Raw genomic sequence first — 13842 nt, 5'->3', positions numbered from 1 at the left:
GACAGATGCTCCACCTCCGTCCTGTACGCTGTCTCATCCCCTCCTGAGATGAGCCCCACCACCATGGTGTCATCTGCAATTTGATGATGGTGTTGCTCGGGTAGGTGGGGGTGCAGTCGTGGGTGTAGAGGGTGTAGAGGAGGGGGCTCAGCACACAGCCCTGTGGAGAACCCGTGCTGGTCCTCACTGGAGAGGACAGGTGGTGTCCTACTCTCACCCTCTGGGAGCGGTCTGTCAGAAAATCCATAATCCAACTACAGGTGCTGTTGGGGAGACCCAGGTCTCCCAGTTCGCTCACCAGCTGGCTCGGGATTATAGTGTTGAACGCCGAGCTGAAGTCTAAGAAGAGCAGCCTTGCGTAGCTCCCCCACTGCTCCATGTGGGTCAACGTGGTGGGCCGGGCGGTGGCGATGGCATCCTCCGTGGACCAGTTGGCCCTGTAGGCAAACTGGTGAGGATCGAGTGTGGGGGACAGGTGTGAAATGATATGACCCCGTACCAGTTTCTCGAAGCACTTCATGATGATGGGTGTGAGTGCTACTGACCGGTAGTCATTAAGGCTGGTAATGTTTTTCTGTTTAGAATCAACAAATCTCCGAGAAATTTGATATCCCGCGATGTCAGTTTTTTAGATATTTACAAGCGCGCAGTTTTGTCCGCTCTACTTATTCAAATTTTCCCAACCTTCCCGGAGATTCTCCTTTAGACACTTTTCTGAAACCTATTGTCAAACTGAAGGGCGCTGAACTGAAGAAGAAACCAAGAACTTTGAATGTCTGATTTATAGGCTACCAGCTGTGCGATAACAGTGTGGGTGTTCTGTTCAACGACTTCCCTCGTCTCATTATATACGCGGACGGAGACAGCCTGCAGTCCTGGTGAATGAAAGGAGACTCTATTAGCACTGCTGCCTTGAAGTTGGTACGCCCTCAGTCTGAAAACCAGGATTATGTGATTTCTCTTTGGGTTGTCCAGCTTCTCCCTCTTCCCATTTGTGGTTAACACCTTTCTTGTTTGTGACTCTTTGAAACTACAAAATCATTAAATATTATACATTATTATAGTGTCACTATAAAGACGAGGCACATTCTTCTTTTTCTAATTTTACAGCATTTTCTATTTTATTTTATTTTTTTCTTCAAAATGTCTGGGGTTTTTTTTTTAATAACTTTTAGGTTATGTGAATGTAATAGATGTTTTTTATCCAAATTGAATACATTAATACATTTAATAACAAAAAATGTAATAGTTTTATTACATCTTGTATTTTATTACGTCATCATCATTATACATCATAAGAAATTTATTTTTTATCAGAGTAAACAGTTGTGCTTGCTAGACATTCTTCAGTTCTCTCTATGTAAGGACACATCCCCTCTTACAACATGGTTTATGCTTGATAATTCCACGGCCCTCCGCACAGACTCTGCGCGGACAGAACTTTCGCATAGAGCATCTAGAAAAATGTGTAACTATGCGAATGGAAAACATGGTGAGCAAGCAGCTACGGAAGCGTATTGCTGTCAATTGAGGAAATTAATTTTTGCTAATTATATTTTATAAACATTATAATTATATTGTATAAGTGACAGTATATTGTATAAATGTGATAATTATATTGTATAAACATGATAATTATTTAGACTTAGACATCACCAGTTGACAGGCATTTTGATCCACTGTTGATGGCACGAAAATATCTTATTTAACTAAATTATAATTTAGTGCATTTTTATTTATTATTAGTTTTTGTTAAATTCGGGTTAAATTCTGGATAGTCATTCTGAATCTAAACTTTTCTGGGGGGGTATTAATTATTTTGAGGATGACTTTATGATATAGGTGTGTATAAGGATAAAGTTTTGAACAAGTTCACAGTATAAAATTCGTCATCTATCATGTCATAATTTTATAACCCACTGGCTTAAATGTAGGCTTACTGCTAGTTAGATTATTGACTAATTTACAACAGGCAAGCAATATCTTAAATAAGACAGTGGTGTTGTAGCGTACTGTAATGTCGTCCCAACTGTAATTATGTCACATCATCCTCTCTCGTGTGATATGGCTTTTATAAGCAAATTAATGAATGGATTAATAATGACATCACAGGCCTTCTAGAATGTCACTGACAGAATCTTATAAACTTCCGTTTGTTGAGTCCTTTGCTCATTTTCACAGGGTGTTGGACGGAATTAGACCTTTTTACAAAGCTGGTTACTAACAAGGGTGATTTTTTTTCTGGAAAAACTATCTTTTTATTTCAAAATGGCAGGAAAAAGAGAGGCAAATATTGAAGATAGGTATAGAGCATCTAGAAAAATGTGTAACTATGCGAATGGAAAACATGGTGAGCAAGCAGCTACGGAAGCGTATTGCTGTCAATTGAGGAAATTAATTTTTGCTAATTATATTTTATAAACATTATAATTATATTGTATAAGTGACAGTATATTGTATAAATGTGATAATTATATTGTATAAACATGATAATTATTTAGACTTAGACAGATTTATTTTGTCATTTTGTTTAGACAAGTTTAGACAAAAATAAATTTAGTTTAGAACAGCTCTAAAGAAAATTTAATTTTTTAAGTGCAGCTTTGATAAAGTAAGCACCAGTTGTTGTTGAGCTGCTACTACTGCCTCCAGCTCCTGAAGCAATCGCTTCTCCTGGCTCAGAGGAGGAAGAGGACAATGATGACGATGCTGTGAGGCTGACGTGGTTGAAGCAGCAGTGATGCTACCAGCAGGTTTAGCAGCGACAGGCGATGATGGAGAAGGAGTGGAAGCCGGAGGGGGCCAGGATGAGCCGGCTGGGGATGTTCCACCATGTGGCAGGGAAGCATCTAGAGTGCTCTCCTCATTTTCACCTGCAGAGGGCTATGCTTACCCTCTAGATGCTGTATTGTATTGTATGTCAGGGCTCGATGTTAACCATCGCCCGATCTCGCGGGGCAAGTAGTTTTTATTGTCGAGAGAGTACAAATTTAATTTCATTTGCCCGCCGGCAGAGATGGGAAGTAACGAAGTACAAATACTTAGTTACCGTACTCAAGTAGATTTTTCTGATATTTTTACTTTACTTTACTACTTATTTTTATGGCGACTTTTTACTTCTACTCCTTACATTTTTACACAAATATCTGTACTTTCTACTCCTTACATTTTAAAAAATTGGCTCGTTACTTTAGTTTTGAATCATTTCAATGGAGTTACCGTTATTATTTTTCACGTCATCAATACCAAATTCAATCTAATTGGATGGGAATCTACGTTGCATTTGACGCACCACTACAAGATGAATCGACAGATTCGGCGGTATTCATTGGCGGCAAATCATTGCAGCTTGGTGGCGGTGGCGTTAGCATAGTAGCATGGACGACGAGATGATTGAAAATGAACACAACGGAGATCTAGTCCTATTGGCAGACATCCATTTAAAATGTAGGCAACGGCATGAAAAAAGTGGTTTCTACTTTTACTTTTATACTTTAAGTAAATTTACAAGCCTGTACTTTGTTACTTTTACTTGAGTAAAGAAGTTTAATCAGTATTTCCACTTTTACCAGAGTATTTTTAACACAAGTATCTGTACTTTTACTCAAGTATGGAAAGTGAGTACTTTTGCCATCTCTGCCCGCCGGGCAAGTGCAATGATCGCAAAAAAAAAAAAATCACTCAAAATTACTTTAAAATCACCAACATTCGATGAAAACGACCAGAAGCGTTGCCGGAGACATTTTTGTTATTTTGTACACAGTCTCGCGTGATTTGAAAAAGCCGGGTGATTTTCCACCAGATGCCGTGATTTTGGTCCACCTAGCGGTAATTTTGATGTAGTTACCAAAACGACAAACAAGCTAGAAAGCGCTATCATATGGCAGTCTACTGTGCAGTGATGCAGTTCATACAGTAAAAACTGTTCATTAAATTTTTTTCCTCTTTTTTTCTCTTAGACAGGAGAGGTGTATTTAAATGTTATAGAGCTGAACATGTCAAATTGGTGACCTGTTATGTTATTATTATTGTCTTGTTGCTGTATTTATTTTGTCAGGGAAAACTAATCCTGAGTCAGTTAAAAGTCAGGGAATTCTGAAATGATGTCAGACCCTGAATAAAATAACTATGTATAATGATTCTCTAGAAAAGTCACATTATATTAATAGTATTATCTTGTATAAACATCCTGTGACTCTAAAATAAAAGTTATTCATTTGTGACATTGACTTCTGTCTTGTGAATTATCTTAAGTTTTTAATCTGTCAAGTTTTTTTTAGATTTTTAACATCAGAATTTATATTTTTCCAAGCACACAACAGTTTAAAGCAAAGTTTGAAAAGAATGTGCAGGAAGGATTGAAAAGAATGTTAACACGGTAATGTATGCTTGAGTTCATTATCCGACGCATGCAGATACACACCAGGAACCTGTAAACTTAAAAAAATACTGAATTACAAAAAACATTTAGAAAACAAACATGTTTGATATAGTATGATATATATACAAAAATGAATATTAGGAACTCTATTTATCAAACATTATACAAGGCAAGTAAACATTGTTTCTGGGCAAATTAAATGTGAAGGGCAAGTGGTAAAAATCCTTAACGTCAACCCCTGTATGTGTTGCTGGATGCAGCCAAGACTACGTCAAAATGAGGGCGCAGCAGTTACACATCAGAGTTCGTGTCAGAAATTATCCATTTTGTTTTCCAACAAGTGGACATTGGAGAGCAGGATTGATGGAAGTGGTGGTCTGTGGGGATCTCTCTTTAGCTTTGCAGTTAGCCCCCCCTCTGCAGCCTCGCTTTCTCCGTCTCGCGGATCTCATCATGCGTCAGTTATTTTCCGCTGTTGTTTTGTTGACATCCGTCTATAACAATCGGTCAAAAATGTCAGTATCTAAAACATTTTGTGACCGCAGCTCCGGCAGGCGTTGGCGATCATAGATGTGGGTTCGATGTCTTGTTTGTATCGTTTTAAGTGGCATTGTGAAATTTGACGAGAGGCGCTGCTTTTGGCCGCTGCTTTGGAGCACCGCCATGGCATTGTACAAACGTGAAAGTATATTGTATAAAGGTGATAGTATATTGTATAAAAATGTGATAGTTCATTTTATAAATGTGATAATTATATTGTAAAAAATTTGATACACATACATATATATGTATTTATATGTGTGTGTATGGATTATCAGCATTAAAAAAAAAATTAGATATATAATGTGGGGGTTTTTTTCTGTTTTTTTCATTCAGGTTTCTTGCAACCTGTGACTCATACAGGTCAATTACCAGCAGCTTCCGGTCGGGTATGTCCACTGTCTCCATCATTGTCCCAGATGTTGTTACAGCCATCTGGGACTGCCTTGTGGGAGAGTTTATGACTGTGCCTGGAGAAGATGAGTGGAGGTCCATTGCTGAGGATGTTTGGAGGCGGTGGAACTTTCCTCTCTGCTGTGGTGCTCTGGATGGCAAACATGTGAAGCTAAAAGCATCCCCCAACTCAGGTTCTCTCTTTATCAATTACAAGCAGGGCCGTGCAGAGACCACTAAAGGGGCAGGTGCTCAAAAAAAAAAAAGGGGCACATCTTATCGCATTTTAGGACAGAATATTAACAAAGTCACATAGCTTTCAGAGTTTAATGAACAATGATAAATTACAAAATTGTGATACATACAATCAAAGCTAAGGGAAATCTCTACATAGAACATAAAACTATGCATATGTAAAATATTTTATTAGTAAGTTCTTTCTGCAGGTCTATTTTCTTATAGGAAAGTATTACAATATTCAAACCTGCAATTTAGCCAAAGATGTAAATCAGAGCTGGACCACCAGACATATTTTGTCTTTACAGAATTAAACTGTTAAAAATGCATACAAGGGCACAATGCAACCTTTTAGTGTACTGTAATCTATAAAAAAGAATGTCTGCCTGGTTTGCTGTACTGACAGTGGAGATGGAGACGGTCCATTCAGAAAAGCAGAGCTGCTGCATCAAACTTTAACATGGAACTGCAGAAAAAAAAGAACAAAACAAACATTTTATTAATGCATGTCACCATGAGAAAAGCCTACTCTGTTTGTGTCTCAGTGTATTTTGTAAGTACCTATATACATTTTCTTCAATCTTTCCTCTTCGTTTTTTCTTGTCAGTTTCTCTTTTCTTTTTTTCCTCATTGTCTCATCTTTTCTGTGTTGAGTGAAGGTCAATGTCTTATTTATTTCAGTCTCTTGCCTTTCTTTTTCCCCCAAACTAAATCCAAGATTATGATGCAAAAACTTATTTTCCATCATGGTGATTTTACTGTTTAAAAACAAATGTCCAACTTTTAAGCATTTTTGCTATTTTTGTTCTCTTTTGTTCACAGCAGCAGTTTTCTGTTAGCCATGTCTTTAAAAATGTTAATAACCTCACAGTGAATGATTGGCACATCCTTCTCGATTGCCAACAAAAGAAGGTCTGACAACCGATCCTCATTGCATAAGCTGCGCAGTTTTGTTTTCACCAGCTTCATACATTATATCTATCATATATCTATCATGGTAGTTCTGGATGAGTTCTCCTTCAAGATACATTTACCTAACGCTAGAATAAATGAAATGTACATCATGCAGCAAAGGAAATTAGAAAATCAGACATATATCCATTATGGAGATAATAGGTTTTTGACGGGCGATGTGCCCCAATTGCATAAGTAATACTGAAGAATGTCCTACTATCATTAACGACACAGGGAAGCTTTTTAGTTATCTTGCTTTGCTAGCAAAGTCATTAGCTAGCAGCTAGCTAGCTAAAAATACTGAATCGATAGATAAGAACAGCTTTTCCTCACCTGGCTGTCTCCTCCCGCTCAGTAGTTCTTCAGAGAAAGAACTACTTTCCTCCGTTTAAACCGCTACTCTTTGCTAAAGTAGAGAAATTATACAACGTTCAAAGTTTTCCATTGTCTGACAAGTAGGAAGCCTACTCCAGTATTTTCACCAAAAATTATGTTTTTTAATTCACAAAAAAATTGTTCTGTAATCATTACAGAACAGTTTTCTGTGAATTAAAAAACATAATTTTCAATGTAAAAGACTAAAAGCACAGAGTAAACAGTGTTTTAGATCAAACAATACTGCATCATCCATGGGGCTCATTTGGTTTCACTTACATCTCTATTCAGGTTGACATTGGAGGGCGGTGCAGACTGAAGACATAGCCATCCGTCCGATCATGGTTGATCTTGCTTAGGGCCAAATGAGCAGCGGCCACAGTGTAATGTGGAATGTTCGCTACCTTTAGCTCCGCAGTTAGCCGCCTTATCTGACTGTGCGAGAGGCAAGTGCGTCGTCACCGGCAAAAGGTCAAAGGTAACAATGTGACCGGAGGGCTTATTGTATTGTTTTTCTTGCTAAAAAAAAGATAATAATAATAATTCCAGTACATGTGTAAAATAAAAAAAAAAAAAAGGGCACATTGGGATCATGGAGCAAAAGGGGCAGGTGCTCAAGCCCCCTTTGCCCCCCCCTCTGCACGTGCCTGATTACAAGGGAGACTACTCATCAGTCCCTCTAGCCCTTGTTGATGCCCATTACAGGGGATAGATGCTGGGGGTTATGGGAGTGATGGTGGGATCTTTGCCAATTCCACCTTTGGCCAGGCTCTGTGTAAGGGCACACAGAATTTTCCACCTGACCAGCACTTCCCCAGAGCTGACCACAGAGGACCCCAGCCCCATGTCATTGTGGCAGATGAAGCATTCCCACTGCAGCGAAATTTGACGCGGCCCTTTCCTGGACGCGGTGGCCTCACCCCAGAGCAGCGCGTCTTGAATTATCGTCTGTCACAGGCCCGTCTGTTGGTGGAAGATGTGTTTGGGATTTGGTCTGGCCAGTGGAGGATGTTTCGCTGTCAGCTGGAGATCTACCCAGAGGTTGTGGAGAAATGTGTGAAGGCCACTTGTGTTCTTCACAATTTCATTAGGGCAAATGGGCAGGTACCTGCGCTGAGAACACCAGAAGATCCTCTTCCAGGTTTTACTGGTGCATAAAACTATGCAGCAAGAGAGGCATAAAGAGCTTAAAAGTATTTGGGAAAACCAATTAAAGAAAATATTAGTGATTTATGGCTCCTGACTGTGAATCTATCATTCTATCGACATTCTATTGACATTCCATGTAGAATGTTTTGGAACACCTTCCCATATTTCATGGGGGTGCTGCTGTAAATGTATTTATGACCGTGTAGATGACACCTAATATTTTTATAGAAATACCTTATCATTTTGAAGTTTACTTAAGACTTCTTCATTTGTTCCACAGTCCTGCAGACACACCAACAAAGGGTCCTTTTGTCTCTCCCTCTTATAGTGTACGTATACAGCCCCAATGTGTCTAGAACAAAACACAAGATAAGACTTGTCACATCACATGTCTAGTTGTCCTCAAAATGACGCAAACCCTCTAATTAAAGAAGGAAAAAAATAGAAGTCAATGAAATAAGTTCAAATTAACAAAAGTAATAACTAAAAATTATCTTAAAACCATGATATCAATTCTGAATTTTGTTTGAAAGATATATTACAAAAGAAACACACAGATAAAAAAAAATAAAATAAACGAGCCCAATGGGGACCTGAAGCTAACATTTTGTTGAGGTGCATTTTGAGAGAATCACTGCTATCAAATGTTCAAAAAGACTTCTACACCAGTTGACAGGCATTTTGAATCACTGTTGATGGCACGAAAATATCTTATTTCACTACATTATAATTTAGTGCATTTTTATTTATTATTAGTTTTTGTTAAATTCAGGTTAAATTCTGGATAGTCATTCTGCATCTAAACTTTTCTGGGGAATATTAATTATTTTGAGGATGACTGTATGATAGGTTTGTATAAGGATAAAGTTTTGAACAAGTTCTCAGTATAAAATTTGTCATCTATCATGTCATCATTTTATAACCCACAGGCCTAAATGTAGGCTTACTGCTAGTTAGAGTTGACTAAGTTACAACAGGCAAGCAATATCTTAAATAAGACAGTGGTGTTGTAGCGTACTGTAACGTCGTCCCAACTGTAATTATGTCACATCATCCTCTCTCGTGTGATATGGCTTATATAAGCAAATTAATGAATGGATTAATAACATAGTTATTATAAAGCCCTTTTCATACATCGGTAGCACAAAGCACTTTGAGTTGTTTTATAGAGGAAAAGTGCTTTATAAATAAATAAACCTAGACTAATGCTGCGTTCACAAAGCCCATACGAAATCTAAAGGTCTCAGAAAGTGAGAAAAATGTATCAGAAAAGACCCATCAGAAAAACAGGTCTGGAAGTTCATTCAAAAGATGCAAGAAAACAGGCATACATTAAAAACAATCATCCAACAGATAAAGACATGGTTGAAAACAGTAAGGAAAAGTTAAACAGCTAAAGGGATTATACTTCAGTGAAGAACAATAAACCTGCAGAGATAAAACACAAACAGAAAAATATATATACATATTTATCTTTTATATATTTTATAATAAAAATTAATTTAAAAAAATACTATATATATATATACATATATATATATACTTATATCTAATTTTTATATATATTTGCATGTTCTCCCTGAGCATGCATGGGTTCTCTCCGGGTGCTCCGGCTTCTTCCCATAGTCCAAAAACAATAACATGTTAGGTTAATTGGCTTCTCTAAATTCTCCTTAGGTGTGTGAGTGATAGTCAATGTTTGTCTCTGTGTTGCCCTGCGATTAAGAATTTTCCTTTAGCACAGACATCTGAACTTAGACTGGAAACATGCTAACAATTTATAAAAGGTGTGAAACATGAGAGCTGGTTAAGGCAGAAATAACCTAACATGCTCTACGTCTAATGACAGAGCTGGACAATCTCCTAGCTAACAGAAGCCAAACCAAACAATCCAAGGGTTGATTTAAGAACAAGGTTTGACAAGAAGAAACACAGAATGGAGGCAAATGGAAAAAATAAATAAAAAGGCAAAAAAATAAAAGTCCTCCTGGTTGAAAACAGGCGAACCACAAGGAGGCAAAGCAAACCAAGGCAACAGCTGGACATCGCTGCTGGGGACGCATCAAAACCTCTAAGGAGTGAGACATCGCTGCTGGGGACGCATCAAAACCTCTAAGGAGTGAGACATTGCTCCTGGGGACGCATCAAAACCTCTAAGGAGTGAGACATCGCTGCTGGGGACACTTCAAAACCTCTAAGGAGTGAGACATCGCTGCTGGGGACGCTTCAAAACCTCTAAGGAGTGAGACATCGCTGCTGGGGACGCTTCAAAACATTTAAGGAGTGAGACATCGCTGCTGGGGACGCATCAAAACCTCTAAGGAGTGAGACATCGCTGCTGGGGACGCATCAAAACCTCTAAGGAGTGAGACATCGCTGCTGGGGATGCATCAAAACCTCTAAGGAGTGAGACATTGCTGCTGGGGACGCATCAAAACCTCTAAGGAGTGAGACATCGCTGCTGGGGACGCATCAAAACCTCTAAGGAGTGAGACATCGCTGCTGGGGACGCATCAAAACATCTAAGGAGTGAGACATCGCTGCTGGGGACGCTTCAAAACATCTAAGGAGTGAGACATCGCTGCTGGGGACGCTTCAAAACATCTAAGGAGTGAGACATCGCTGCTGGGGACGCTTCAAAACATCTAAGGAGTGAGACATCGCTGCTGGGGATGCATCAAAACCTCTAAGGAGTGAGACATCGCTGCTGGGGACGCATCAAAACCTCTAAGGAGTGAGACATCGCTGCTGTGGACGCATCAAAACCTCTAAGGAGTGAGACATCGCTGCTGGGGACGCTTCAAAACATCTAAGGAGTGAGACATCGCTGCTGGGGACGCTTCAAAACATCTAAGGAGTGAGACATCGCTGCTGGGGATGCATCAAAACCTCTAAGGAGTGAGACATCGCTGCTGGGGACGCATCAAAACCTCTAAGGAGTGAGACATCGCTGCTGGGGACGCATCAAAACCTCTAAGGAGTGAGACATCGCTGCTGGGGACGCATCAAAACCTCTAAGGAGTGAGACATCGCTGCTGGGGATGCATCAAAACCTCTAAGGAGTGAGACATCGCTGCTGGGGATGCATCAAAACCTCTAAGGAGTGAGACATCGCTGCTGGGGACGCATCAAAGCCTCTAAGGAGTGAGACATCGCTGCTGGGGACGCATCAAAGCCTCTAAGGAGTGAGACATCGCTGCTGGGGATGCATCAAAACATCTAAGGAGTGAGACATCGCTGCTGGGGACGCATCAAAACCTTTAAGGAGTGAGACATCGCTGCTGGGGATGCATCAAAACCTCTAAGGAGTGAGACATCGCTGCTGGGGACGCATCAAAACCTCTAAGGAGTGAGACATCGCTGCTGGGGACGCATCAAAACCTCTAAGGAGTGAGACATCGCTGCTGGGGACGCTTCAAAACATCTAAGGAGTGAGACATCGCTGCTGGGGACGCTTCAAATCATCTAAGGAGTGAGACATCGCTGCTGGGGACGCTTCAAAACATCTAAGGAGTGAGACATCGCTGCTGGGGATGCATCAAAACCTCTAAGGAGTGAGACATCGCTGCTGGGGACGCATCAAAACCTCTAAGGAGTAAGACATCGCTGCTGTGGACGCATCAAAACCTCTAAGGAGTGAGACATCGCTGCTGGGGACGCTTCAAAACATCTAAGGAGTGAGACATCGCTGCTGGGGACGCTTCAAAACATCTAAGGAGTGAGACATCGCTGCTGGGGATGCATCAAAACCTCTAAGGAGTGAGACATCGCTGCTGGGGACGCATCAAAACCTCTAAGGAGTGAGACATCGCTGCTGGGGACGCATCAAAACCTCTAAGGAGTGAGACATCGCTGCTGGGGACGCATCAAAACCTCTAAGGAGTGAGACATCGCTGCTGGGGATGCATCAAAACCTCTAAGGAGTGAGACATCGCTGCTGGGGATGCATCAAAACCTCTAAGGAGTGAGACATCGCTGCTGGGGACGCATCAAAGCCTCTAAGGAGTGAGACATCGCTGCTGGGGACGCATCAAAGCCTCTAAGGAGTGAGACATCGCTGCTGGGGATGCATCAAAACATCTAAGGAGTGAGACATCGCTGCTGGGGACGCATCAAAACCTTTAAGGAGTGAGACATCGCTGCTGGGGATGCATCAAAACCTCTAAGGAGTGAGACATTGCTGCTGGGGACGCATCAAAACCTCTAAGGAGTGAGACATCGCTGCTGGGGACGCATCAAAGCCTCTAAGGAGTGAGACATCGCTGCTGGGGACGCATCAAAACCTCTAAGGGGTGAGACATCGCTGCTGGGGACGCATCAAAGCCTCTAAGGAGTGAGACATCGCTGCTGGGGACGCATCAAAACCTCTAAGGAGTAAGACATCGCTGCTGGGGACGCATCAAAACCTCTAAGGAGTGAGACATCGCTGCTGGGGACGCTTCAAAACATCTAAGGAGTGAGACATCGCTGCTGGGGACAAAAACACAGGAAATCAAACTAAGATCCTAAATGTCTAAAAGTGGAGATGAGGACAACTTAAAGTCTAGAGGCAGAGGGACAAGGCTGTAGTGGAGACTGATTAGAAGCTCTCTAGAGCAGAGCTCTCTAACTCCTGTCCTCTACAGCAGTGTTTCTGCAGCTTTCAGGATCAAACAAACAGCCTTTTACCAGACCTCTGCAGAGCTGAATGACTGATGAGGGAATTCAGCCGTTCCATTCAGGTCTGATGGAGAAGAGATGTGACTAAAAGCTGCAGCATAGCAGCTCTGGAGGAGTGGAGCTGGAAAGCCCTGATCTAGAGCAGGACAATGCTGCTGGAGACCAACTGGATCTAGAATAGAACAGTGACACAGCTTGTGGTGATCATCAGTTGAACTGGTCTCTGGGATGATGGTGAGAAGGTAAAGACGATGCTTGGAGGGACTAATTGATTTCAGAGCAGTTTGAGGCAGAGGACAGGACTGATGGAAGGATGTGGGCTGTGAGTGACGCCGATTGTTAGAACCCGCTTTCAGCTGTGACTTGATCTAGTTCTAGATGTTCCTCTGGTCAGTTAGTTTTCAGGCCTAGTTTGAGAGAAAGAACCTTCTGCAGAAATACTCTCTATATGATCCAGGCCAGTTCTGACCACAGTGGATCTCTTCTGTGTTTTTTGAATCCCATGTCGGACCGAGCCTCTACAAGCTTTGGGCCGTCAGAAGATGCTGATGAGATCTACGGCGACCAAACCAGAGGAGGATGATCTGAGCTGCTGACCTTTCCAAAGAGTGAGAGCATGTTCAGTAAGGAGCAACAATGATCCATCATTTAAATAGAAAGTCCACATTTCAGGTGGCCTCACTTAGTTTCATTTATGTTCAGACACTGTGGACGTCCAAAAGCAGAACTCCTGTGAGGTACATCCAGGATGCTGAAGAGTCTCCCAGTCCCCACCTGAGGACGGCACAGAGGAAAACACCTGCAGTAAACCTTTATTAACACAACTAACAGACAACTGTCAAATTCTGTAGATTAATTTAGCCTATTTTTTTACAGGGAAAGCGGGTTGAATATGGAAGCAGTGTTCTAGCAGTCGGATCTCTGTGGAACAGAGTCCATCCACACGTGTTTGAAGGTTATCTAAGAGATAAAAGGCTATATTTTACATTTAATTTTTATTTGTCACATCAAGGTTTTATGAATAAATTGAAGGATTAACAATAATTCAGATTCTCACCAAGAACTTTGAATATCTGATTTTTAGGCTACCAGCTGTGCGATAACAGTGTGGGTGTTCTGTTCAACGACTTCACTCGTCTCATTATATACGCGGA

The sequence above is a fragment of the Cyprinodon tularosa genome, unplaced genomic scaffold (assembly GCF_016077235.1).
Source record: "Cyprinodon tularosa strain WSP-4 unplaced genomic scaffold, ASM1607723v1 ctg430, whole genome shotgun sequence".
Classification (NCBI taxonomy): Eukaryota; Metazoa; Chordata; class Actinopteri; order Cyprinodontiformes; family Cyprinodontidae; genus Cyprinodon; species Cyprinodon tularosa.
This window is presented reverse-complemented; position numbering follows the sequence as displayed.